The following is a 25,330-nucleotide window of genomic DNA, read 5'->3' as shown; positions in this document are numbered from 1 at the left end:
TGATGTCTGAAGACAAAACTGAAGATGTAGAAGACATCAAGAGTTGTAATTCCACAAAGTGGAGAAAGCTGTGGTTGTTTAATTTTGTTACTCGGTAACTGTTTAGAAGTTTTGTTTTGTTTTAAAATGGGCACAGATTATGTAAGATGTGCATAATGATAGTGCCTTTAATCAAAATGAGAAGTGGCTGAGCGTTAGCAGACATTATAATACCAAATGAATGTGTACAGCCCAGCAACAAGCTGTGCAACACTACAAGAACAAACATTTGCAAAGCCAAAATAGTTATTAGTTCATCAACTTCATTAAAACAATGAATCTCAAACTTAAAGGGACTTCTCACCTGCTCACAGGCAAACTCAGAGCTTCCCTGAGTTGGGGCCAAAGCAACAGGCCAAGACTTGGGAAAGAGCAGTGAAGTCACTCAGCCTTACTGCTTGTACATCTGACTTTGTAAGATGAGAATGCTTAAGATGTCCCTCTGGTTGTATCTGCTCTTCAGCACAGCTGGCTCATATTTTGCAGGTAGGAGAGCTTGAAGTTACCCCAAGTATATGTAATAGTGTAAGCACACATAACACAGCAGGCCACTTAACTCAGAACAGCAGGTACGTAGATGAATAAAGGAAGGCACATTTTATCCCCTTTAGCTACATACATTAGCTGTTAGTTATTTTGTAGGCAGGTAGTTTTCTTCAGTAGTAGGAAGTTTTCCAGGCAATGTGCTGGGAGGTGGAAAAGGGGACGAGGAACAAATAAACAAAAATTTTAGGAAGGAAAATCAGCATTCTTCAGCAAGTACCAGTACAGCTTATAGAAATACAGACTTGTCTTTTCCACAGTCCAGCCCAGCAAATTACTAGAATCTCTAGCCCCAGTTCCTTGCCAGGCATTTAACTAGGCTTTCACACACTTCACAAGAGTGTAGGATTTCAATCTCAATTACAGGTATCAGCCATTTTCAAGCCAAAAGAAATGCACTAGTTGTGGAAGGATCCTACAACACTAATTCTTTTTACTGGCACCTCTGCTCAGGATGTAATACTTCAGCTCTCAAATGAATTTTTTCATATAGGCACAGAGATATTTTAGTTTTTTTTCATACAGTTTAAGTCCACTGATAGTCAATGAACCTGATTTACTGCACAGTTTATGTCAGAGCAAAAGTAACTTCCTCAGCTAGACCAAAACTGCTGGCTGATCTAAAATACCCAGATCTAAGTCTGAGACTAGGAGAGGTGTCCTAGGTCTGTAAGACTCATTCCCTCTAAACTGTGGACAATGGCATCATGTAATCCCTTTTTTAAATAAACATAGCCCTTCCCTAGAACCACACAGGCATTTTTGCTCCCACTATTCCTGTTCTAAAACCTCACCCCTCTAATGAGCTGCCTTGTAATTACCAGCATAAATGCAATCATAACTAGCTTGTATCTGTTCATTCTTGCAAAATATTGTCCTTCAGCCTAACTCGTTTTTTCCCCTCCCCTCCCTCGTATTTGCCCCTTGGTACATTCATAGATAGCAAAAATGTCTCCTTAGAAAATTCATTTTACAAGGCCAGAGATAAGGAGCTCTTGCAGTCTTCTAAAAAACTTACCACCTCCTTCTGCACCTGTTCCAACTTCAGTGCATATAAGAGGTGGCTTTTGTCTTTCTCACTCCCCTTCCTGTACAGGTGACCACAACTGCAGCTGGAAGGCGGTGTGTCACCAAAGCTTTCTGTAAAGACAATAATTCTCCTAGAGTTACCACCCCTGACCACATTTGCCTTTTTATGACCATATTGCACTGGTGGTCAACACCCACAGACAAGGCAACATTGTCAGAGCAGAGGAATCGGAGCTAGCCTTCCTTCACAAGTGCCAGATGTAAGAGTGTGGGGGGTCTCATTACAGAGATCCTGGAATAGATTAATAAAGCACAGGTCTGCACCAGATTTCTGCAAGGTCAAGGATCTCCGTACTGCAGTCTATTTCAAATTTTAGCAGGCCCATTTTTATCCTGTGATCAATAGGTATATTCACACATTTTCCTCCTCTGCTGTTTCTAACCAATGACTTCCCAGGCTTTCTATACATTTTGTTACTACAGCTAATGCACAATTTTTTGTTGTTCCATTAGCATTCACTTCATTCTTCACTAAACCCCATTCAATTCTTCCAATAAAATGCCTTTCAACATCCCCTCTTCAGCACAGTGTCACATTCTCTTCCATCATTTCTTTGCACATCTTATCATTCTTCTATTAATCCCCATTTTCTCAGCATTTGCTAATCATTTTCCCAAGTGTCATCCTATCAAATGACTTCAGAAGACCAGAGATTGGGTTTAAATCTTCTTCTCTCTAGTAAAAGCTGCACCATTTCAGAGAAATACATCATATCACTCTGAAACCACGTCTACCACCTCACTCTTATCTTCATCTGCTAAATTACAACTGTCCTTCAAACTTCTGAATTCTCAGTTGCTGTTGAATACATTGCTCCTCCCCACCTTGTCTCCGGAACAGAAGCATTCAATTTGTGCTTTATGAATTACAGTATCAACTTTAATCTAGCAGACTGACATGAAATCCTTTCTATTGAGCATGAGAGTTCATATGATATTTATTTAGTTTGTGTTTTTTTTTTTTTTTTTTTTTTTTTTTTTTTTTTTTTTGAGAAGTCTTAACTATGTTGATCCACTAAGTTTTTGGATATGATTTTTGCTCAGATATTGGTAATTTTCAAATCAGATAGATAATTTATACAGTTTTATGAACAGTATTTATATGCTTATATAAAATTGATCCTACATTTTTTTCCTCTGGCATGTGAAGAAGTCAGGAAACATACTTTCAGGTGCAATATGCTTTCTATGGGGAGGTGGGAAACAGAAAGCAGCCACATTGTTCAGAAAAGCTGAGATCATCAAAACTTGATTCTTAAATGCAGGCATCTCTTGAAGAGCATCTTCATTTTCAGAGTGTTGAGTGTAAACAACTTACAATGAAAGTAACAGAAGACTCTCAGTTCTTAGAATCTTGCAGCAAATGAAGTCAACTGAACCTGAATGCAGATGTGAAACTTCTAGTTCGGACTTCCATGTATAAAAGTTTTGATGATCATCAGGGACAGTTTTATTCCAAATGCTTTAACCAAAACAAATGCAATTGGATTTACTTTGAGTGCCCAAGGTTTGATCCTGATGGAGCTAAAATGTCTAGTAGAAACTAATGTTTTCTTCTCTAGACTGGATTCAATCAATATCCCAGAAGTTCCGAATTCTACATTGGATCCAGCGGCACTTCAAACTTTATATATTTTCACCTGAAAAACCTCCTGAGAATCCAAGGTAACTGATTACAATGAACATTTTCAGATATACAATATTTACATGTGAAGTGTTTGCAGCTCGTTCAGTCCATGCAAACAATGAGAGAAGCAAAGCACCATTTCCATATTGCGGATGCAAGTGCTTGGGCAGCTAAGGAAATAGCTTCCTTGGGCTGCCACGGGGAACCCAGTGCAGAAGGAACACAGTTCTTAGCACTTGCTGGAAAAAAGCACCAGCATCTGCATGAACATCAGAGCCAAACCATGGTCTGCTACCACCTTGGTACAAAAAGGAATCATCAGAAACATGACAGAGGTAACACCGAACGGAGAAATTTCCTCCTATGTCGCTGCTCTAGACAGGCAGCAGGCAGCGGTATGGGCAGCGGGCAAAACCCAGCTCTTCTTCTTCTTTTCCATCTCACAGCCAACTTCACCCCCACGTTTTTAACCCCGAGGCCACTGGATCTGTTCAGCCACAGACTCTTTTTCCACTCGCTAGAGTGGCTTGGAATGCACGGAGAAAGCACGGTGACAAAATGCAGGTAGGGCTTGCTGTACACCGGGAAACGTTTGGCAAAGGGAAAAAAATAAAATTTCTCTCCGTGAGCGCAAGGTGGCTTGAACAGAAATGTCACAAGGCAGGAAGAGGGCTCACGGCTCTCGCATTCTGCTGCCGAGATCTCGCCCTGCACACCGGGGCTTACCATAAAGCCCGAGCAGACGGCAGGACGCAGGTATAGCTGATCTCGGGCTGCATCTCCCTCCAGAGCCGCTGTTCCTGACCGCAGCCCCGCTCCGCTCAACTGCAAGTGGGCAGCTCCGCCAGCTCCGCACGGACCGACCCGTTGGACCTCCACCGCCCTCTCCCCACCCGAGGGCTGCCCTTCGGCAGCGACGGAGCCCAGGCTGCTCCTTCCAGAGCTCACCTTGCCCGGCGCGGGGCTCGCTCGAGCGCAGGGCAGCGTCGGGGCCGCCGTCGGGTGCAGGCAGGTGTCCGGCGGGACTTCTGTCCCATTCGGCACTTCGCCGTTCTCCTTCGAGCGGGAGAGACCGGCTCAAATATCAGAGCCAGCCCTCCAGAGGAGCGCAGGAACTGACATCACCCGCCACGGGCTTTAACCCCTTCTCGGGTTTGGCGGTGGGGCAGGTGGGACGGGCAGCCTGCCTCGGGGGACGGGGCGGACCCGGGGAGAGGAGCCGCAGCCGCGCTCTGCTCCTGAGGGGACCGACCGCCCTTCCCGCTACCCTCGGGAGCTGCCTCTGAGATAGAACGTGCTGAGAGCGTGCCGGTACCGGCGGGGCATCCCGGGCCGGGCTCCCCGCGGCCATCCGCTCGGGGCTGCCCAGGCTGGACGGCCATCTTGATGTGCCGTAGGACAACGGCAAAAGTGGCTGGAACCCACCCAGGGCAGAACTCCTGGCGGCTGCGAGCGTCCTTTTCGGCACCTGGAATTCCCCTTGTAGTCATCTCTCTGCTTTCAAAGCCAGTGCTCCCAAACCGTCCGCAGCCCCGAGGCGCAGCAGTGTTCTGTGGGCGAGGCGAGCCCCGTCTCCCGCTGCTGCTCTAAGCTCCTCACGCAGCAGTGACCAAGAAGGGTGCTGGCACCGAGGCCTCCGCAGCGCCTAACTGTCCTCCTCTGCTGCGTGGCCGAGTCACCCACTGGAGCCCCTCCATGAGCTGCAGGCATCCCCAGGGCATGGGTTCATACTGGGAGAGATGAAAACCGAGTAAGTGTCCTAAAAGCTCTCCTGGCCAGTGGATGCTATCATTCCCATGTACTTGGGCCACTTCACATACGATGGCAAAAACACACTGGCCTGCAACTACAAACATTTCTATTGGGAGCTGGCAGTGCACAGAGTATTCTCTTCAAGGTTAGGGACATCACTTAGCAAGCTGCTTTGCCCATAGCATGCGCTTATGTGGATACATATTGACATATGTGAATACATATACCTGTTATGTCAAGCTGGCAAACTGCTGGGGAGTGCCAGTTGCTGCCCGTTGCTGCTCTCTGCTATACACTGCCCATTGCCTCCCCTCCCCAAACTGGCATAGCTGAACAAATTCTTGAATGCAGCTACCTGGCTTACAGGTATCACCTGGTCCAAGATCCGCTGCTTATTAAAGTGTTTAGGTTAGATATTAGGAAGAAGTTTTTCACACACAGGTTGGTGACACACTGGAACAGGTTGCCCAAGGAGGTTGTGGATGCCCCATCCCTGAAGGCATTCAAAGCCAAGCTGGATGTGGATCTGGGCAGCCTGGTCTGGTGGTTGGTTACCCTGCACCCTGCAGGGAGGTTGAGATTAGATGACTGTCATTGTCCTTTTCAACCCAGGGCATCCTGTGATTCTATGATTCTATATGATTTGTTGTAAACAACTGGTAGTATGTTTTCTCTGGTGTCTCAGCAGAAGACTGGTGAAATCACTTATGTGACTATGTAATCAAAGATTCAAAATATAACTAAAACCATTAGGTCTAGATTTGGACACTGAAGTGACTGAAGGCAGACTCTGAAATCTATGCCTCATTATTCAAATAGACAGTCAGATTTCCAAAGACTCTGTGGGCCTTGCAGTTCTCTCAAGATTGTCTTGCTTTGATTTCTCATCCATTTCCAGTTTCTCAGGGTTTTGGCTGAATGCAGCTGCCTGTTCCTTTCTAGCTATTAGACAAAGCATGCATTTCTGAGTTGGTTCAGGCAGAGAGCAGGATAGAACTACACAGAGATGGCCAGTGAGCCAAGAGATGACAAGGATAAGGCTGAAAAGAAACAGGCATCTGGCAAGGAGTTCTTCCATTTGGCCAGCAGGGACAAGCAGGACTAGAAGATGAGATGGCTGCTGTGACAGTAGATTTCTCCAGCAATTTGCAGCACCAAGGACTCCAATTGCCTGCAATGTGTATGTTTCATGCATGCCTGTATTGATTGGTACTCCCAGTGAATGAAGAGTTGTAATAAATAACCAGAATCAATGTCTCTTGAGGCTCCCTACAGGTGTTTCAGCAGGGCAAAAGGTAGCTTCATGCTTCACAAAGTTTTCTTCTGAACTGAGACTGGCCAAAGACTAAATGGGAAGAGGAGTTACTCCCTTCATCCTTTCTATACAGTTTCTGATTTCTTTTGGCCACAGCATGCAACCGCAATGTTCCTTACTCTGAATTTTATGAAGTATTCTTATTCTTCCTTTAAAATTACTGGTCAAATTCTCTCCCTTGCACCAGCAAAGCCAACATGACTGTATCACTAGCTAAAACATCTGGCCTTGTGTTTTTCCCAGGCATTGAAGCTTGACTGCCAGGACATTCCTCAGCCAGTGAACTTTATACAAAGTACCTCCCCAGGAACTGCCTGCACACACCTTACTTTAACCCTTGGAGGCCCAGACCCGCATCAGCGCTCACAGAACCACGTGCTTCCATTTCTTTAATGCAGATATTCTATAAAGCTGTACCTCTTTATATCTGCTGACCCTTCAATTAAATAATTTTACACAATAATTATTTTTAAAAAAATTAAGTGCTTTCTATGATACAAAGCAGATAGAAAAATTGTTTTAACTTCAGAGGGAGGACATCTTAAGAACAGCCAGTAGTATGGCACAGTTCCCAAGGGACTTCCCTTGGCAGTTATCTTTAATATGTCTGCTCCAGCATTTTATGTCAGTTCTTCATAATTTGCAGACAAATCATTCAGCAAAAACCCCAAAATTTACTATAAACAGCAAGTATCTTATTGACAAAACAAACTCTCCAGCAGTTCCAAGAGAACTAGCTTGGCACTGTTAGGCTATTGTTATCACAACACAAGCACAGACTGCTTTGTTAAGAGCACCTTATCTGAGATACCTAAATAGAAGGGCAAGAAGATACAAGAGAACAAGGTGTCAGTAGATGAGAGCAGAAAAACCCTAGTAAGCAAAGTTGTTGCAATCCTGCAGATGGGAGAGAGAATAACGTTCCAGACATGGCACTGCTGAAAACTTACCAAAAGGGCAGGAACTCCAATCAGACCTAGTCTGTGTGTGATAGCCCCACTGAGGGCTCAGTCCTATGTGGGAAAAGACTTGTTCAGTAACAAGACACTGCCGTGAAACATCTATTCAAGGTACTTGTCTCTCTCCAACAAGAACTTAGGCTTCAGACTGTAGCTTTCTAAATTCCAACCAAGTTGTGATTTAGGGGCTTAAAGAAGTTTAAAATGGCCTTTGTGCTCTTCTCATGCTCTGTTTCTTGTGGGCTTGCAGTGTGCTGACAGATGCAACACAGACTTGCAAACTCCCGCCTTGCTTATCTTCTAATGAGCAAACACAAGTTCATGCAGCAGAAAATGAGACAGTCAGCTGTGGATCACTGCACTGCATAAACCAGTTGCTTGTGGGAGGACCCAGTGGGAATGCCAGGAAGACATTGCCCTCCAGTAGGTACTATATCAGCTGGGTTTGATTGTATTATGGTCATTTCATCACACATGACACACGGGACATAAAGGTCCTTGTGTGTTCTAGTCACACTAGAGCTCCTGCTTGAGCAAGAGTGTATGTTCTGTATGCACAGTCTTGACTGGCAGAGAGCAAAACAAATGAGAATTCCCATTATCCTCAGGGAGTCAGTCCAGGGGTAACTGCATTATTACTACCAGCATTAATAGGTTATGCCTTGTTTCATCTCTGTATTTCTCCTATTTCAGCCTCCAAGAATCAGATTTCATTAGATCTTTTTCTGTTAGATTAAGAAGACATCAACTATCACGTATAGACTGTGACAGAGCAATCAAACAACAATCCCAAATAAGCAAAAATCCAAACAACAAACCCTTAACTTTCTCTTCTATAAAACACAAACTTAAAATCTTCATAAAAACTGTTTTCTTTTGCCTATATCCTCATAGTTTTACCTAGATCATAGATTAAACAGCTCATTAGGTTCTCACAAACAACAGTGCTCTTTGAATCTTTTTCAGAGTCCACATGCTATAGAATTAAATACTGTGCTAGTGATACCATAGATTATGTATCTCACAAGAAAACTGTATCAAGCCCAGATGCTGCAACTAATCAGAGCTTGCTCAACAGCACTTAACAAAACTCTACGCTGCAGCCCCGAGGATGGGAGTCCTGAATGCTCCTGCCAATGAGAAGGAGGCATGGAAAGAAGGGGGAATGGAGATGGAATGAGATGCTAGGGAGAATCAGAAAAGTTGGACCTGCTACTCCTGCAGCCCCAGTGATGTGAAGATGGTCACAGTTCTGCCGCTGCAAAAGGGAGTATGTATTCCTTGCCCTCTACTTCCAGAAGCAGCAGCAGGTCTGACAACCTAGGAGTGTAGCATAGGCAAAGTAGGCAGCAGTTAATGACTATTTAATGACTATTTTGCTTCTCCAGGTTTCCTGTGAAATGCCAGACTGGCTCTGGAAGCACAGTGCAAAAAGCTACACTAGAGAAAAACTCAAACCTTGTTGGGAAAAAAAGTACAAGTTGGGAAAAAGAGTACAAGTTTGCACTTGGGACAAGTATTAGAAATAAAATACTGCTACCCTCTGACAAGCAGCAGCAGAGATGGCTTTGTGGTCAAACTAGTGTTCTCAGCCCAATTCTTAAATATCAGATCTCTGTAGGACATATTCACTAGGGCTGAGTACTGAAGAGGCCATAGTGTGTGCTGCAGGTCACTGGACAGCAGAGCTCCACTGTATTGCAAAGAACTCCACTAGTACTATGGTTGATCACAGCTCATCATCCATTTCAACATGGCAAACAGCTTCTCAACACATTCAGACAGGATCATGAGGAGTGAATTGATGTCTGAACCCCATTGGTGCTGTGAGAAGAATTGCAATTGGATGGGAGAGTTAGCTAGGCCAGGTAGAATCCTTGTCCTTGCCACATCTGTGTGGCAGCACTGGATGGAAATTCCATTTCAGTATTGTTAAATCAATACTTTCTGTTAGGAGGAATGTAGGTCCCAGCTCACTTTCCTTTTGGGTGCAGATCTGAGAACTCTGGCACAGGCATTGGGGCAGCTCTGTGGCCAAAGCAGGAGATGCTGCACAGAGCATGACAGAGGATCCCCGCCTGCCCAAAACTGGTTTACTTGCTGAGAGTGGGGCAAAGAAGACTAGTAAGAGATGGAGCTAGTCTGTGGGAAGGGTTTGGCTGTTTTCCCAGTTTTGCATTGAAGTCAGGCCTACAGCTACCAGATGTCAGGATGGGGTGTGGAGAGGAATGTGGTTTCCCACCGTAGGACTCCTACTTGAAAGAGCCTCTGCTGCTGAACCAGTGGGCAGGCTGTTCTACAGCAAGTGCAGGAGGGAGGCTACATTTCTGGAAAGGCTTTTGGCTCCTTTCCTGGTCTCACACTGGAGCCAGGCACACAGTTCTTCCCAGATGTTTGTGATCTCTGCTCTGCGATTTTTCAGACTTGTCAAGGAGTTGTGTAAAGGGAGGAAATATTTCACTCCTATGCAGAGGGCAGATATGCTAAGAGCCCCCGTGGAGGTCCCTCCGCCTGCTTCTCTTAGGAGGGGTCACCCACAGGTGAACAGCCTTGGAAAATGCTTCACCTCTCAGCAGGCAAGATCTCAAGACAAAGTGCTTTGACAGCAGCAGTTGCTGAGCCTCCCTGGCATGGCTCTGTTCCTGACAGTTTCCATGGTGATTCACAAAAACGGCAGAAAAGCACTGATCTCTTTTGGAAGGCAAATAATAGGATGTGATAGTGCTTGTGGCTGCAGAGGTGGGGACAACTCTGCCTTTATGCGGTTAACTGAGCGCCTCAGGGTCAATCCTGGGGCTTACCCCACCAAATTGGCAGGAAAATCATTGCTGTACTATTCCCAAAGGGCGAGCAGCAGCTCAAAGCAATAACTCCCGCTTACAAGCTGCCATAGGCAGGTTCAAAAGATATTTCAGACTGGGTTTTATTTACAGCGTTAGCAAATAATGTCAGCAGGCACCTTGAGCAAGCAGTATTTGATGGTACTTTGACTGGAGAGGTTTAATAGGAAGTGCTGGTGGAGAGCCCATGATGTGCCAGCACGTGCCACAGCATGCAAGCACAGATGCAGGTGTTGCATGCAGAGAAAACACACGCATTGCCCTCTCTTCTGTCATGTCTGTAAGTACATGTACAGAATCTCAAACCTTTCATCTTAGTCATAGAGGGAAATTAACCATGTGCAAAATACAGATACATAATTCTTACAGCACAGTATCATTTTACCGGGGCTTCACCCACTGCCCTGAAGATCTTGCCATGTCCTCTCTGCATTTCGAATGCAGCAAGTGTTACACAACTCACTCTTCCCCATGCAGTCTGTAGGTGCGTGCTTGCTTGATAACCCACCATTCTCTTGCACACAGCAACTGCCAAACAGCACAGCCTCCAGGAAGAAATGACATGGAGGAGATGGTGGAGGAGTGGCTTTTCTGATCTGCACCATTTTTGTGATACAGTTGAATATTTCCAAAAAATTCTAGGACAGAGTAGTAGTTGTGAAATTGTTAAAGGGCAAGATGACTTTCAAACGCAGTTAACAAGTATCTTAAAAAGTAAATCTAGTTTTGTGTGCCACAACCTTTGGAGAAAATGTTCTTGGCTCAGTTCCACAAGTGCTGGGAACCTCTGAAAACAGGCCTCAGGGTGCCTGCAACAAGGTGACCACAAAAAAAGGGTCAGTTTTGAAAATTTCCTACCAATAAGCATCCACTGGCATGCTCAGGGACTGGACTGGACCATTCCACTTGCCTGAGGTCAAACTCCTCATATGACGAGTCTGTCATCTTGGAGGTAGATTTCAACAGCGTTCAGATCTCACTGCCTGGCTGCAGCCATACCAATGACTCCTGCTCACCTCATGCTGTGCTTCCTTGTCCAGAGCCATGCCAGCCTGCAGAGGAGCCTCTGGAAAGCAGGTCGCTGTGCAGCCTCTCCCTGTCAGTGTGCTTCCCTCACCTCAGCCCCAGCATGACAGTATGCTTGCGCCCTCAGAAACCCAGATCAGCACACAGAACAACAGCTAATTAAAACGATCAACACAAAGTAAAGCTGGGATCTTCTGCAAAGGACATCACGGGGTAGTTTTTAATTATTTGTTTAATTAGTGTTAATTGCACACAGCAGGAGAACAGAGCTCAGTCTGCAGTGCCCAGTCAGCTGGCAAGCACAAGGTCTGGCCGCTCTGGTAACTCCAGCCAAAGGCAGCACAGGAGGGAGGTGCACGCTCTGCTGCCATGACGGAGACGGCAGTCGGTGAGTGAAATTCAGGGGATTTTTTTCTGGAGCAGAGAGAGACCACGCTATCTGTTTAATTGCATAATGTCCGCTTTGCTATGATAATAAGCGTATCATATACACTAATCTGGAAAAACCACACAGCTCCCTTCGGACGCTCGTTGCTGCCTGAGGACCATCGCCCCCCGGCGCGCGCAGCCCGCGCGGCCCCGGCGGCGGCGGTAGGGAACGGTCGGGCTGCTGGCGCCGCGCTGTCCTCAGGCTGCGTGCTCTGGCGCCACCTGCTGTCCAGTGGCGGCGCTGCGGGAGGGTGGCGCCCGGCGGGAAACCGGGGTGGGATTGAGGGCATTGTTAGATCTGTTTGAACAGATATTGCGGCGCGGAGCTGTGCGGTAGCCTCATTCGGCATTGAAAGGTTTCTGCGTGCGACGTTTAACTGGATCCCAGTGCTTTTATAAGCCACGGAACCTGTGTTGAGCTGTGCTTCCTTTGTTTTGCATTTCTCCACGAGCCTGAACTTCGCAACGGTCAGTTTAGACCCCCTGCTAATTACAGATAAGAGAGCCAGAATTGAAAGCCTGATGTTTCCATACAAGATTCTTGTCTCCTCTCGGCCATGGACTGTTTTCTCATGTGGACAAATAGCATTAGAGTTTTTAGCATTTGTTGTTTTCCCAAAGGTTATTTGAGAAGACACCACAGAAATTGAATGCCTTATACAAAAACTTCTAAAATTTAAGATCCTTAGCAAAACTGTGCTGGAGCAAAATTATAGTGTGATTTTTCTAGTGATAAAAGTTGTGCCACCATTCCCACAAGAAAGAGTTTCTTTTAGATCTGAGAGAGATTTTCTTGTGATTTCTAGATTTAACTTCCTTCTACAGATATACAGCAGTGCAGAGTACTCTGTCCAGATCTCCATAGTCTTTGCATGAAACCAGTTCCCACATTTTACAATCCCAGCTTTGATTTACTAGATCTATATGGAAGGTAAACCTACTGTCATAGTAAATATTCTGAATGGTAGGCGTGCAGGCAAAAAATGAGAGAAGAGTCAGCATTCATTTTCCTGCATAGGACCAGGCAAAATCCCCCATGGATCTGTGACTGGGCCGTATCTCTCAACCTCTGCAGAGGAAGCAGCAGGTTTTGGATAGCAGCAGCCATACGCGTCTTGCAAGCTCATATTCATTCCTCCCAGAGACCAAAATCTCTGTCCTGATTTTCCAGTAGCTGTTTATTCTGTTATCATAAAACTGGTCATAGATGGTGCTTTTGATGCTGGCAGTTTGGAAAAATAATATCTTGGCTTATATTCTGAGCACATCTGATTTAGACTCACTGAGTGGAGTTGTGACTGTCCATCATGTTGTCATTGATAGGGAAACATTTTCCTGACTGCAGCTAAATTTTGGGCCAGTATGAACATTTTCAATTAAATAGCAAACTTGAACCTGAAGTAGTTACACTTTGCCCTTGCTGTTTGGCTCTCTTGCATACCAAAGGCTTAGCTCTTAGCAACATGAAATCCCATCCTAATTAGCTTCTGTTTAACAATACCACTTTGTACCATGCTCAGAATGCCAAACTGCTTCCATTCTGGGGCTTTAGGAGAGGAGAATATTTCGTTTCAAGCCTGATGCAGTTTAAGACTCTTCCTACAATTTTTTGAAGTTTGAAGTAGTCCTTACGTTAAACCTCAACCACTCTGTGTGAGTAAAAATCAAATTCGAGAAATAAAATACTTTTAACCAAACATAATTCAGTATAAGAACACAAATGAGAAATTCTGGAATATTCAGCCAGAGAATAAAACACATGTATGATTCACTCTCTGAGGAGACAGTGAATATTTATGAAATGGAACAATTCTCAAATGTACAAGTAAGCCATCCTTTGCATTTGAACCAAACCTTCCACCACTTCCCAAACACTTCAGTACCAAAGGTACCTCTGTTTAAGACAACTCTTCAAAAAGAAATAAGGTCTTGGCACATATAATCCTATATCTCAAACAGTCACAGTTTCATGTCCCCATGCAAGATGGCAAAATTTCCACCAGCAGTTGTGGAACTGCTTATTTGGTCTGTTGGCAAGACGTGTTCATGAAAATATAAGCAAACACACAAATGTTGAAGAGAAAAAAGAGAGATCTTATACTGAACCATTAAAACAATTGGCATGGCAGTGTGACCGTTTAATGGCTTGAGCTTCATCTTTTTCTGCCTGCCTTTTCTTCTCTTATGGCCTGGCCACATGGAGAATCACTTCTAGAAAATCTGAAGAGCTACGTATCTCCCTAGAATAAAAAAGAAACAAGATGGCATATGAGGATCTGCCCACCATAAATGCCAATATTTAATGATGATCATGCACATGTACTGTTTTGTATTCGATGTTATGCTAGTATCTGTATATGTATCCTCATATTACAGGAAGGCGTCTGCTTTCCATGGAAGTCTCTTATTTGCAGCTGTCTGAAGATACAGAGAGTGATGAGGCAGGGCTAGTTTTCTTTTCATCCTTTCAAGAAAACTCTTTGCAATATATTTCACTCGATATCCTTGAAACTTTGACCTAAATTCCATCCCCAAAATCTATTCCCCTAGACAACATTATTCATAATTATGAAGATCCCGTGATGGCCTCAAATAGGTCTATTTGCTTTGAATTTTTGTATTTGCTGATTATACAGATTTCTGTCATTTTCTGTGTATTGTGAAGCTGTACAAGCAACATATTGCATTCCTTAAAATAAGGCTTTTTATCTTACAAAGTAAATAAAAATACTCCTTGAAATGATTTTGATGCCTATTTTAAAGGAAAAACTCCACTATCATATGACACATTCCTGTCACTCTAGGTAAGTATAGAGAAACATGGAAAAGCAAAAAAACAAAAAACAAACAAACAAACAAAAAACCCAAACAACAAAAAAAACCAGCTCAAAAATCTTTGCGTAGATATATTTAAGGTTGCAGGTTTGAATGGATATTCAAGTCATTGAAAATTGGCATGATCTTAGTCTCAAAATATAATATCCAGCAAATCTTTATTTTTTAGATCTTTCTGCCCATAAAGATTTGGAGGCAGTGACTGCATTTTGTTGGGATAGTTTCAGCATGTTTTGTCTTTTACACTCAATGGCATGAAAACTGCAGACAGGAATCATGCACCAGTGGAACCTTTGACCTCTTGCTCTGTGTGGATGACAGACAGCTGTGTAGAGCCACTATATTTTACTCAAATGACAGAGCTAAGAGACTGTGTGTGTAGTCAGGTCTGGGCTCTGAGGAAAGGCCAGCTGGTGGAAGTTGCAGATAAGGCTGCTAGAAATTATCCAGTGTCACAGAGAAGCCTGTATTAGCCTCAGTGAGTGACAGTTTCCATTTATTACTCTGCCTAATAATTTGTACTTTTTTGTCATTACTGCTTTTGGATACCCAGAAATCAGCATGGGCAAACGTCTGTTCTGAGGCTGTGAGAAGAGCTTTTTGCAGATTATTCTCTTTCCCTCTGTCATCCAGCAGGTGGGAGGAGATAGACGCAAATAGTGAAATGTAGGGTTGCTGAACGGATTGCTTCCGAAAGATACCTTGTTTCCCTGTGCACAAGTCCTCTGGGCAGATTCAGTTGCCCTAATTTTCATACAACTGTGCACCAGCCTCAGGAAACATAACAGCACTAATTTTTGCTCTTTTGGAAAGAAAGTATTTAGGTATCGCAGTGTTAATTTTAATTAATAACAACAAAAAGACCCTACTCTTGCCCTAGCAACATCCCAGCAATACCTACACTAAGGAACTGCCAGTTGATGTTACAGGACTGGTGTAAGCAGATGGGATATCAACTCATCTATCTGCATCCTTTCATTAGCAGTTTTCTACATTGTTTTTAGATGTTTCTACATTTATTTCTGCAAGTATAACATTCTGGGATGTCTTCTTGGGGGGGAAGTGAGGGACAGCATAATCTAATTATGGAAGCAGGGCTTGTGAATTCCTAATTTCATTGTGTTTTATTTATGCCACAGGGATGTTTGCAGATAATTAATAGCTAAATGTTCACACAGAATTATGAGCATATAAATGTTTTATACTCAGCGCAATATAGCTAGTAGTGGCAATTCAAATCTGGGATCATGCTGGACAAATAGTTCATTTGGAGAAGATATATACAAGGATAGCTCTGGAAGTAATGCTGTGTATTTTGTTACGTTGTCCCAAGACATCAGAGGCAGATGTTGATGGTATAGCAGAAGAGGTTTGTAGCAGAAATGCTAAGTTACAGCATGAAACTGACTGAGCATCTGGTGAGAAGGCCAACCCAGGGGAGCTCACCTGCATGCAATGTGTCTGAGTGACCAGAAGGGGTAGAGCCAGGATCCTCCCCTTCCCAGACCTCATTTAAGGGTTGGCAATGGAGGCTAAGGTGCCTTACTGGAGTTTCTTGTCTATCTGATGTCATTTGCAGGTAAGAAGCTCCTTTGCTTTATTTTTGTGCCCATGGCTATTGTATTTGAGTAAACTCTCACTCCCTGCAGCCTGGGACTTTGCTACCCTGTTGTCATTGCTATGCTTTCCATTGCATTCCAAGATCAAACCTTACCACTAATATTCCTTTATGTTTTGTTGCTGTGTGACAAATGGCAACAAAAGGGCAGTCAGACAAACTTGCATCTGATATGGAAGTGTGTATAAAGCTAAGGTGTTTCATTGAGTTTCTCCTTATGGGAAAAATTTTACTCACTGATGCTAAGTGAGTGCTTATGTAATCCAAGCAGTGGGTTTGAGCAGTGGGATAATGGGTGGTGCTCTCCAGTAGTTGTGACATTGGAGTGAAAAACAGATTACCTTCTGGATGGGCACATGCAGCTGTCACACCAAAAAATAAAGAATGTTGTGGTCAGCTTACCCATGTGAGTTAGTGGATTACTACCAGCAAACTGCGTATGGAGCTGAATATCATCTTCAGCACGTTGGAAATGATGCTGATAATGTTGAAACATTGCAGTTTGTGTCAGCTTGGTCCCGTGTAGGCTTACAGAGGGATGGAAAGAGCACCCTATGCAAGTTTGTTGGGACCTACTGATCTGAGTCTGGAGGTGACAGGCTCCTGGATCATGTTGTTACTGGTGATTGTAAGTGGTGTCACTACTACAAGCTGGAGCCAAAACAACAGCTTATGGGATGATGACATCTGAAACCCCCTTCTAGGAAAAAGTTCAAGACACAGCCCTTTAGTGAGTAAAGTGATGAGCACTGCCTTTTGAAATAGTAAAGGGGTGATTCTACTGGATTTCCTGGAAATCAGACAAACCATCAACTCTGACTGCTGTGTTGTGACACTGGCTAAGCTGAAGGCTCAAACTTCCAGAGTCAGGCTAGAGGGGAAGACAACTTTTCTCTTGCAACCCAATAATGCCAGGCCCCATACAAATTTGAGCGCCATGGAGAACATTGCCAGTCTTGTTTGCATTGTCCTACTGTACTCGTCTATAGTTTAGATTTGGCGCCTTCTGACTTCCAACTGCTCAGGCTAACGAAAGATGAACTGTGTGGACAATGTTTTCCAAGTGACAATGCTATCATAGCAGCTAACAGTTTACAGCTAACATAATAGCTAGCATAGCAGCTATCATAGCAGTGAAACAGTGGGTGCAGATTTTGGGTGCGACATGCAGGCCCTTGTTCATCATCTGTGAAAATGCAAGCTAATTGTGATGACTATACTGAAAAATAGTCTTCTACAGCTGAGAACTTTCTCTATCAAATATTGTTAATATGTTCTTTGTATCTATCATAGTTTCCATGAAATGAATAGGAGGCATAACTTCTGGAATGACCTATGTAATTCATACTCTCGTCAGAATAGATGATTTGTGGTTGTGCTTGTACCTAAGAGACTGATGAATAGAGCATCCTTATCTGCTTGTATCTCTATAGGCATCCCTTAAGGAAAAAAAAGCCTGCTGAAAATACAGCAGACTCCAGAAGTATCTTATATGCTGATATCATCTTTGGCTGTGCTGAACTATAGTTGAATATTTCTCTCTAATAGCATGCCCACTGCTAAAACAAAACTTCAAATGTTTTTGATTTGAGAAGCAATTATGATTTATTTATTTGTTTGTTTTGCTGAAGCACTGTTCAGTACTGGTACTCTTCTTCTCAAATTTGCCTCCTATTGTAATTTTCCTTTGGAAGGATATAAAGGAGGCAAATTAGTTTGTTTACAAAGTCAATTATGCAAAAAGTTCTGATGGCCTTGGGTGGTATAGGAGTGAAAGAGGTCAAATTATGGAACAAGTGCTATTTACTTATGCCTAATTGGGCTTCTTTCTAATCTTCATTTAACCTGTTTAGGATATCTCATGCATTTAGGCAGGGTGTTATGGGACAGAAGTTATCCAGTTTGACCATCAGTGTGGGATTAGATTTCCTGTAGTCGAGAAACTTGTCTGAACTTCTCATCTGGCACTACCTATCATCAGTGGAGAAAGGGGAGCTTGTTCCATCCACTTAGGATTGGAGTGAATCCAGCCAGAAGCATCCACCTCTCATGACTGAGTATACAGGGAGTTACAGGAGTTGGAGGGCAGCAAATTATAATATTCTTGTAGGCAAGTGACTTTCACAGCTGGGGAGACAAAAAAAATACATAGATATCTTTGCTCAAGTTTTACTTCACTTAATCTATTTTTGTGCTTGCTTTTCTGAGGTTGACTTCTCGTTATCAACATTAGTTACACAAGCTGTAACTGAAACTTCTGTAGGGTTACTGATTGGGATTATTGGTATCTGAAGGATAATTTCTAGTCTCTATTAGAATTGCAGTTTTTCAAAAGTAAAGTTTTAAGTATCACTGCACTGGATGTTGTTGAGCCAGCATTATTAGGCAGTGTAGAAACATCTGTTAGTTGTATATTACAACATGATAAAGTCTCATAATACTTATTTTGAAAATGTCTTGAACTAAATGATCTTTGGGGTAGACATATACTTAATCCTATTACGTTCTTCACAAGAAGTCTCCTTAAAAACTTTCAAAAATACATTCTTTAGACAGCATGACCATTCCTATGCAGTCTATGCTGGGGTGACGCCTATTGATGGGAAGCTTTGTTATATTAGATAAAGATGATTTTTTGATGAAGTAGTTATTTATTCATTGTATATTAGAGGCAGACAGACTTCCTCGTGTGATTCTTCCTAGTCATCAAATGATTTGGGACCATTTGGCTCCTACTCCACCTGACCTGTTAACATTTGTTGGGATCATGTGTCTGTTGTGGGACTACTGCTGAGATGATGACAACACCTGGAAGGAAAAGAAGGAAAGGAAGAAGCCACCTTCTCAAAATGCAAAATGATCTCATGGGTTATCACTTTGATGCATTATTTACCCTACAAATGTATACAGGTAAGGTTAGGTGGCTGCTCATCCAGGCCTCTGGGTATTCTTTCCAGTTCTTTGTGATGAGCTTCAGAAAAACTTCTCTGCACTTGAGGTGACCTGCTTGAGCTCTTAATGCAAATACACTGTAGCAGCTCAAAACCAGAAGTATTTATTGCTAAGAAGAAAATTAATTTAATCAACATTCTGAAAGCTGCTGAAATGATTTTATATATATAATCTCCTGATTTAGTTTCTCTCCAAGGAGAGCATGAGTAGAAGAGGAAGAGACAGAATAAGGAGGATATGCCTTATGTTAAGGACAGTGATTACTTATTTTAGAGTTTTAATAACCAATAATCACATGCTCCTGAATGTACTAAATAATATCAAAGCACAAAATACCACTGGGGGAAAGGCATCTCTCAGAGGCCATCAAATCAAATTAAAGGGCAGGATGAGGCACTCTATAAGCACATCAAAACTGATGAAGAGAAGCTTGGGCAGAAAAGTCTGAAAGATAACTCTTTTTTAAACAGCTTTCAGTTACTAGATGAAAAGAAAGAAGTGCCTGAATTTCATAAGCATAATAAGCATTGTTTAAAATTCCATCCTGGGTTAATGTGTGAACAGAAGACATACTTAGAAAATAAAAAGCCTACATAGTAAATGGATAAAATGGAAATTCTAATTTATATTGATTAATATATAAATTATACAGTGTAAAAATAGACAGAAAAAGACAACACAAAAACTACTGTCTGTCAGGACTTGAGTTAAGAGTATATTCAGAATAAAAAGCCCTAATGAGGGCACATACAGTTGCTTGACGGGGATGATAAGATGATAATGTAGCAGAAAATGCAAAAATATTCAATAAGTATTTCTCTTCTCCACTTGGAAGTAATAAAAATGATGATGCACTTACATCATATGGGCTGATGGAAAAACTTTCCACTCCATTAGTGACTGGGAGGAATGTAAAGTATGTACTGGGGGTAAATATTTTAAAATCAGCAGGCCTAGAGAGCTTACAGAAGAATACCAATAGAGCTTATTTAACTGATTTCTAGCCTGCTGGTATTGATATTTAATACATTCTGTCATAGGGAGGTAATATTAGAACAGTAGAGGAGTGTTTATTCTGTGCCAGTATTAAAAATGACAAAGTCAATAATCACAGAAGATGTGTGCCAGCAAGGTTAGCAGCAGTTTTGGGGGGGGGGGAGGAGTATTAACTGATAATCATCTCTGAAAGAATGAGAAAACTTAAGGATATGTATTTCCAACAACAGAATAATCTTGGTTAGAAAAAATGTCAAGAATTAGCATTAAAATTATTGCCCCGGTAAGGACAATGACTAGGATGTTCCTAAAGTGCTTTCCAGCTCCATTTTTCTGTGGTCCCATGGTGAAATAACTTGGTTACCAACAGAGTCCTCACTTGATAGGAGTCAATGTATGTAGGCAGCACTGGATCTTTGTACCCTATGAATTCCACTCATTGAGAGAAACATGTGACAACAGGATTGTTGTTACTAAAAAGTTCTAGCTGCAGTTTTATTCAACACTTTATTCATTACAGTAAATAATAATTAAAGCTCACTGGTGACAAAATATGCGGATATATAAAGCCTCATGAAATGGTAATGATGAAGGGAAAGCATTGCTATAAAGCAGGCTCAATCACTTGACAGATCAGACATACTGGAGTAAAGAGCCTTTTGCTACAGCCAAATGCAAAGTTATGCATGTGGGAACCAGATAGGAGGCTAGGAGATGTGTAATCAGAAACTCTACCCTAGAAAACAGCGGTCTGAAAGGGATCAGGGTCATAAGGAGCAGTTTCACTCCAGCAAGATACTGTGGCGAAAAGGGTGAAATCAATCCCTGCATGCATAAACAGGGAAATGATGAGTAAAAGTGCCAGGATGCTTTATTTTGCCTCTGTGGTACTTTATTTTGCCTCTGAGGCTAATCACATGCAGGATATTTATTTTCAAAGGCTGCTGAGAAACTGGGGAAGGTGTGGAAGAAGCTTTGCTATTATTCAAGATCTAAAGAAATTGATTTACTGTATTTAAAAAAAAAAAAAAAAAAAAAAACTTGCAGTGCCCAACTTATCTTCCTAACTGAAAAGGAGATGCCTTGATTTATGGTTTGATTAATGAATTGGTATAGTTGGAGGAGTAAAACACGAGAAGGAAAGGCCTCTGAGCAGGGTAAATCTTAGTGAGGTCTTAGTGCAGGGGTTATAAAGCCAGACAAATTCAAGTGAAGAATGAGATAGAAAATGATTAACCACCAGGACAAGCTCATGTGGTGAATCCTTCATCTCCTTATGTCTTCATCTCGAGATTAGATGTCTTCCTTACTAGCCGACAGCCAGATACAAATTGTCAAGCATGATTTATAGTGTTTAAACTGGAATATCTCTGTGAAAATGAATGGTCTATGATATCTAAGAGGTCACTGTAGGTGATACTGATAACTGGGATCCATAATGCTGCAGGAGAGCATGTATTTGTTAGGATGATTATGTCAATAAGCTGTACCTAAACATGTGACTTTTCTCATGTGCTGTCGTTTAATGATAGCAAGATGAGTCAAGGTAGTTGAGGTAACTAGTGGAAGAAAACTAGTGAAAGAAACTGGAGGACTGTATAGAGAAAAATCAGTCAGGGACTTTTGTTCTAATATTCCTGTAGGCGGCCACTTTGCCAGGTGGACTGCTATTATACATGTGAAATAGAAGTTGCTGAGCGATTGCCTTTTCCCTTCCTTGCTCTGTCTAGAAACTTCTTTCTTTAGCTGTGATGTGCACCAATGGCAAGTAAGTAACTCAGCCTCCTGCACACATCATATTAACAAAAGCAGATGAAGTATTTCTAAAAGACATGAATGGAAGTTGGGATGCAGAGGAAAAAAAAAAAAAACAACAACAGTGGGTCATTGGACATGCTTTTCAACATTATTTAGGTGCTTGAACACAGAAACCTTATTTTCCAAAATGTTACTTGATATTTGGATCACCAAAATGAATAATCATGAATTGCTGCTAAATTGCTTTTGAGATTCCCTATAGTAGTGACCTGAGTATCTAGGTGCCTAAATATGATTCAAGTCCCTAAAAACTTCCCTTCTCCCAAGCTCTTGGGAGGCATTCATGGCTTGAGGGCAAAGCATGGATGCTGCTGATATTGTGCAGCCATTCCAAATAACAATTTAGGAAAGAAACTGAAGAATCTCATCACTAATGGAACTTTAAAGGAAATTCAGGCAATGCAGAATGGAAAAGGGAAGAGCTGATAATGTATTTATAGTAGACAGCTTATCTGACAGATTTAGCTCCTCTTGCTGCTTCAGCCCTACTTGTGATCAGCTTTCATTCATCCCAGATGTTTTCATTATTCAAAAGCCCTTGGCCTGTAGAATGTTCTCAAGCAGCTCCTTGTAAGTATTTGATACATGAAAGTAAAGAGTCAAACTGATTCTTTGCTCTGAATAATTCCTATGTATTCCTTTGACTGATTCACTTTGCACATCATTTCAGATCTCAGAGGAACACTTTTTCTATTTCTTTCGTACAGTTATTTGCTCCCAACATTCTTTATTGATCTCTTTTTATATTGTAATTCAAGTCTTTTCCATCATTTCCCCCATCCACTCCCCTCCTCTTCCTGGTTTATTATTATTACTTGACTAAATTTTTCAAATTGTACTGTAATTACTTAGAGCAGGCACTTGTCATTTTACTGTTGTGCAGAGCACTTTGCAAACAATGTCGTGTTGTATAAATAAGAATTACAGCTACAGAAATGCTTAGTCTCTCAACCATTTTGCAGTATAATGCATACCAGAGGCACTCTATGAAATAGAATTATTTATTATAATTATCCCATCTCTGGTACTGACATTCAAAAGTATTTTAGGTGAATCACGCTCCTTCTCTTCTCTCTTTGTTTTTTAGCTGGCTCAGACTTGCAAGATGTGTTGGAAGTGATAGCACTGGGTTGCTTCTAGACACTCTAGAAATCTTTGAATATAACATCTCCTTTCTTTTCCTGCTTTCTACTGGCGTACTTCTCAGCCTTTGAGAGAAGGAAATAAGTTCTGGTTTACAGCTGGGGAAGCAAACACAGAGAAGTGAATCTGGGGCCCTTGGGGATGCTTGAAGCATGTCTGTGAGCAGAGACCAAGTCTCCAATGCTCCCATCACCTGACACTTTTTAATGGACAATGTTTTCCCACAAAATAAGTTATTGGGCTGAGAAGGGCTGTGCATGTGCAGTGTTGTATGGTGGCTTTCTCTTCTCCAAAGTGATGTTTGAAATTTGTTAAACCTGGGAAAATAATGGAAAACAGAGATCCCTCTAAACCCCTCTGGATCTGCAGTTTTCACATATGTGGTATTTATTTCTGCCTGGCAATGAAGCCAAAATAGAAACTGTAAGGGCTTATTTATTTTTCCAAAAAAGGTAAACAGAATCTTACTTTACGAGGCATCAGTCATGATGCACCTTGCCTGCTGCTGGCTCTGCAGCTCTTGCTGGTCTGTTCTGGCTGATATCTACTCAGTCCACCTGAAAGGATGATGGCAGCAGTGCAGGATGCCAGCACCAAACAATTTATCTGTCAGTCCAAAGTGGTCCCTAAACAACACCTGAGAGGAAACTCAAAAGCTTTGGTTTCTGTGGAAATGTTCTGCTGCAACATTCCTTCTCATGCACATATTCAAGTGGAACACTTGCATTTCCTAAGTAGGCTGCCTGGACAGGAGGAATGCTTTGCTGTGTGTCACTTTGGTAGGATCTCTTCCCTACCCATCCTGCATAGTGAGAGTTCAGCTCTGAAACTAAACCATAAGGTACTGTAGGTATCTACAGTGGAAAGTATGCCTTTTAAAAAAGCATGTAGCCCAAAGCATGTGAACTTTCCTGTTACAATTAATACCCAGAGCAAAGAGCATGCTCCTGGAAGGGAATTATTTTAACAGTTTCAGAGAGGAAGGAAGCATTTTCAAAAACATCTGTCTTTTTTGAAGTTTGCTGCCTAGCCTCCAGCATTTTGAGGCAACCCCAAGGGCTGTAACTTATTGGCGGAGTGCAGCATATGGTCCCACTGCAGAAGCTGGCATGCAAGTGGTTAAATTAATAGGTGTTTAAATGCCTTGAATTTGGGGCAGAGATATGATAAGAACTTGTGTGGACCTAAGTCCTACTTCAGTCCCTTTGTAGGCCATGGATCTTGTCAGGAGTGGTATGATGTTAGTGCCTGAAGTCAGGAGAAGAAAGCAAATGTGCTTTCATAGGGCCTACAGTGGGGAAAAAAGTCCAGCTACATGGGGGGGAAAAAAAAAAAACAAAACACATTGCATGAGGAAATCTCCACTTTAAAGGGTTCATATTTGAAAAACTACATTTTCTTCCATGAACTCCCTGGAAGTGTGAAGGTAGTGAAAATCCTTGGCTTATGGCTTTCTCTACCTTCAATGAAAAGATAGAGGGAGCAATTTCCATGTTAACGCATTAAAATCTGTTCAAGCAACACAAAAAGTAGGTTAGTCTGCTCTGAAACCGCATGTGACTTGTGGTAGTCTTAAAAACACTTCCTCTTTCTGTCTGGAGAACATGTGGCAACACAGTGATAGGGGACCCCTCAGAAAAAAGGGGGGGGGGGGGGGGGAGGAGAAATTAACTTCTTCAATTTCTTTGTAAGCTTCAGGATTGTTTCTCAGTTTTCTGATAGAGAAGCCTGTTTTGAATGTACATCTGTGAGGGATTTATTACATAGAATACAAAGGAGATGCTCTCTGTTTATTTACCCAGAGAGATGAAATTCTCAATTCCCAGTTGCAGGACATCCTCAGGTATGCAGGGAAGGGGGGGGGGGGGGGGGGAAGGCGGGAAGAGTAATTTCATGAGCCAGGTAGTTAAACTTCTCACTGAAAAAGTTTTTTCTCTGGGAAGTCCCATCCTCCATTAGTTCCAAAGTAATAAAAGTGGAAGTCATGGAATTAAAGTGGAAGAAAAATAGGAGTTCCTGATTTCCCAGGTGCTTTTTTTTTTTTTTTTTTTTTTTTTTTTTTTTTTTCTTCTCCCTCTCTCCACACTGAGGCTGGATTTACAGAAGGGATGAGTGTTCACAAATGAAATGTAAATATAAGAAGCCGTATGAAGAAAAATCTCTGGAGGAAAAGAGAAGGCTCAAATTTATGATTCCTTTTGACTGTGACATGTCTGGGCTTCAAACCCCAGTCTGCAGAGTGAGATCTGATTTCACTAGGGATGACTGGGCTCGCAGTGGTATTTGTGATGCACTCAGACACTGCTGTAATGACCGCATTAAGAGTCCCTGAAGAAATAAGTCATCCTT

General features: G+C 42.3%; 2 protein-coding genes across 9 annotated transcripts in view; one reads left to right on the top strand and one right to left on the bottom strand.

Moving 5' to 3' along the window:
- The window catches only part of PLEKHH1 (pleckstrin homology, MyTH4 and FERM domain containing H1), a 56,493-nt gene extending 49,008 nt beyond the window's left edge, over nucleotides 1–7,485 (bottom strand). For 4 of the 8 annotated variants that reach the window (XM_048948106.1, XM_048948105.1, XM_048948104.1 and 1 more), the window contains exon 1: nucleotides 4,247–4,445. The gene's annotated coding sequence lies outside the window, so the exon portion shown is untranslated. The other 4 variants (XM_048948109.1, XM_048948111.1, XM_048948108.1 and 1 more) reach the window with 4 other exon arrangements.
- A 4,077-nt stretch (nucleotides 7,486–11,562) lies between these two features.
- Nucleotides 11,563–25,330, top strand: part of TMEM229B (transmembrane protein 229B) — a 48,406-nt gene continuing 34,638 nt past the window's right edge. The window contains exon 1 of the mRNA XM_048948498.1: nucleotides 11,563–11,578. The gene's annotated coding sequence lies outside the window, so the exon portion shown is untranslated. The remainder of the gene's footprint in view (nucleotides 11,579–25,330) is intronic.

Source organism: Lagopus muta, chromosome 6, assembly GCF_023343835.1.
Source record: "Lagopus muta isolate bLagMut1 chromosome 6, bLagMut1 primary, whole genome shotgun sequence".
Lineage (NCBI taxonomy): Eukaryota > Metazoa > Chordata > Aves > Galliformes > Phasianidae > Lagopus > Lagopus muta.
Note: the sequence above shows the minus strand (reverse complement) of the source record. Positions and strands in the feature narration are given on the sequence as shown.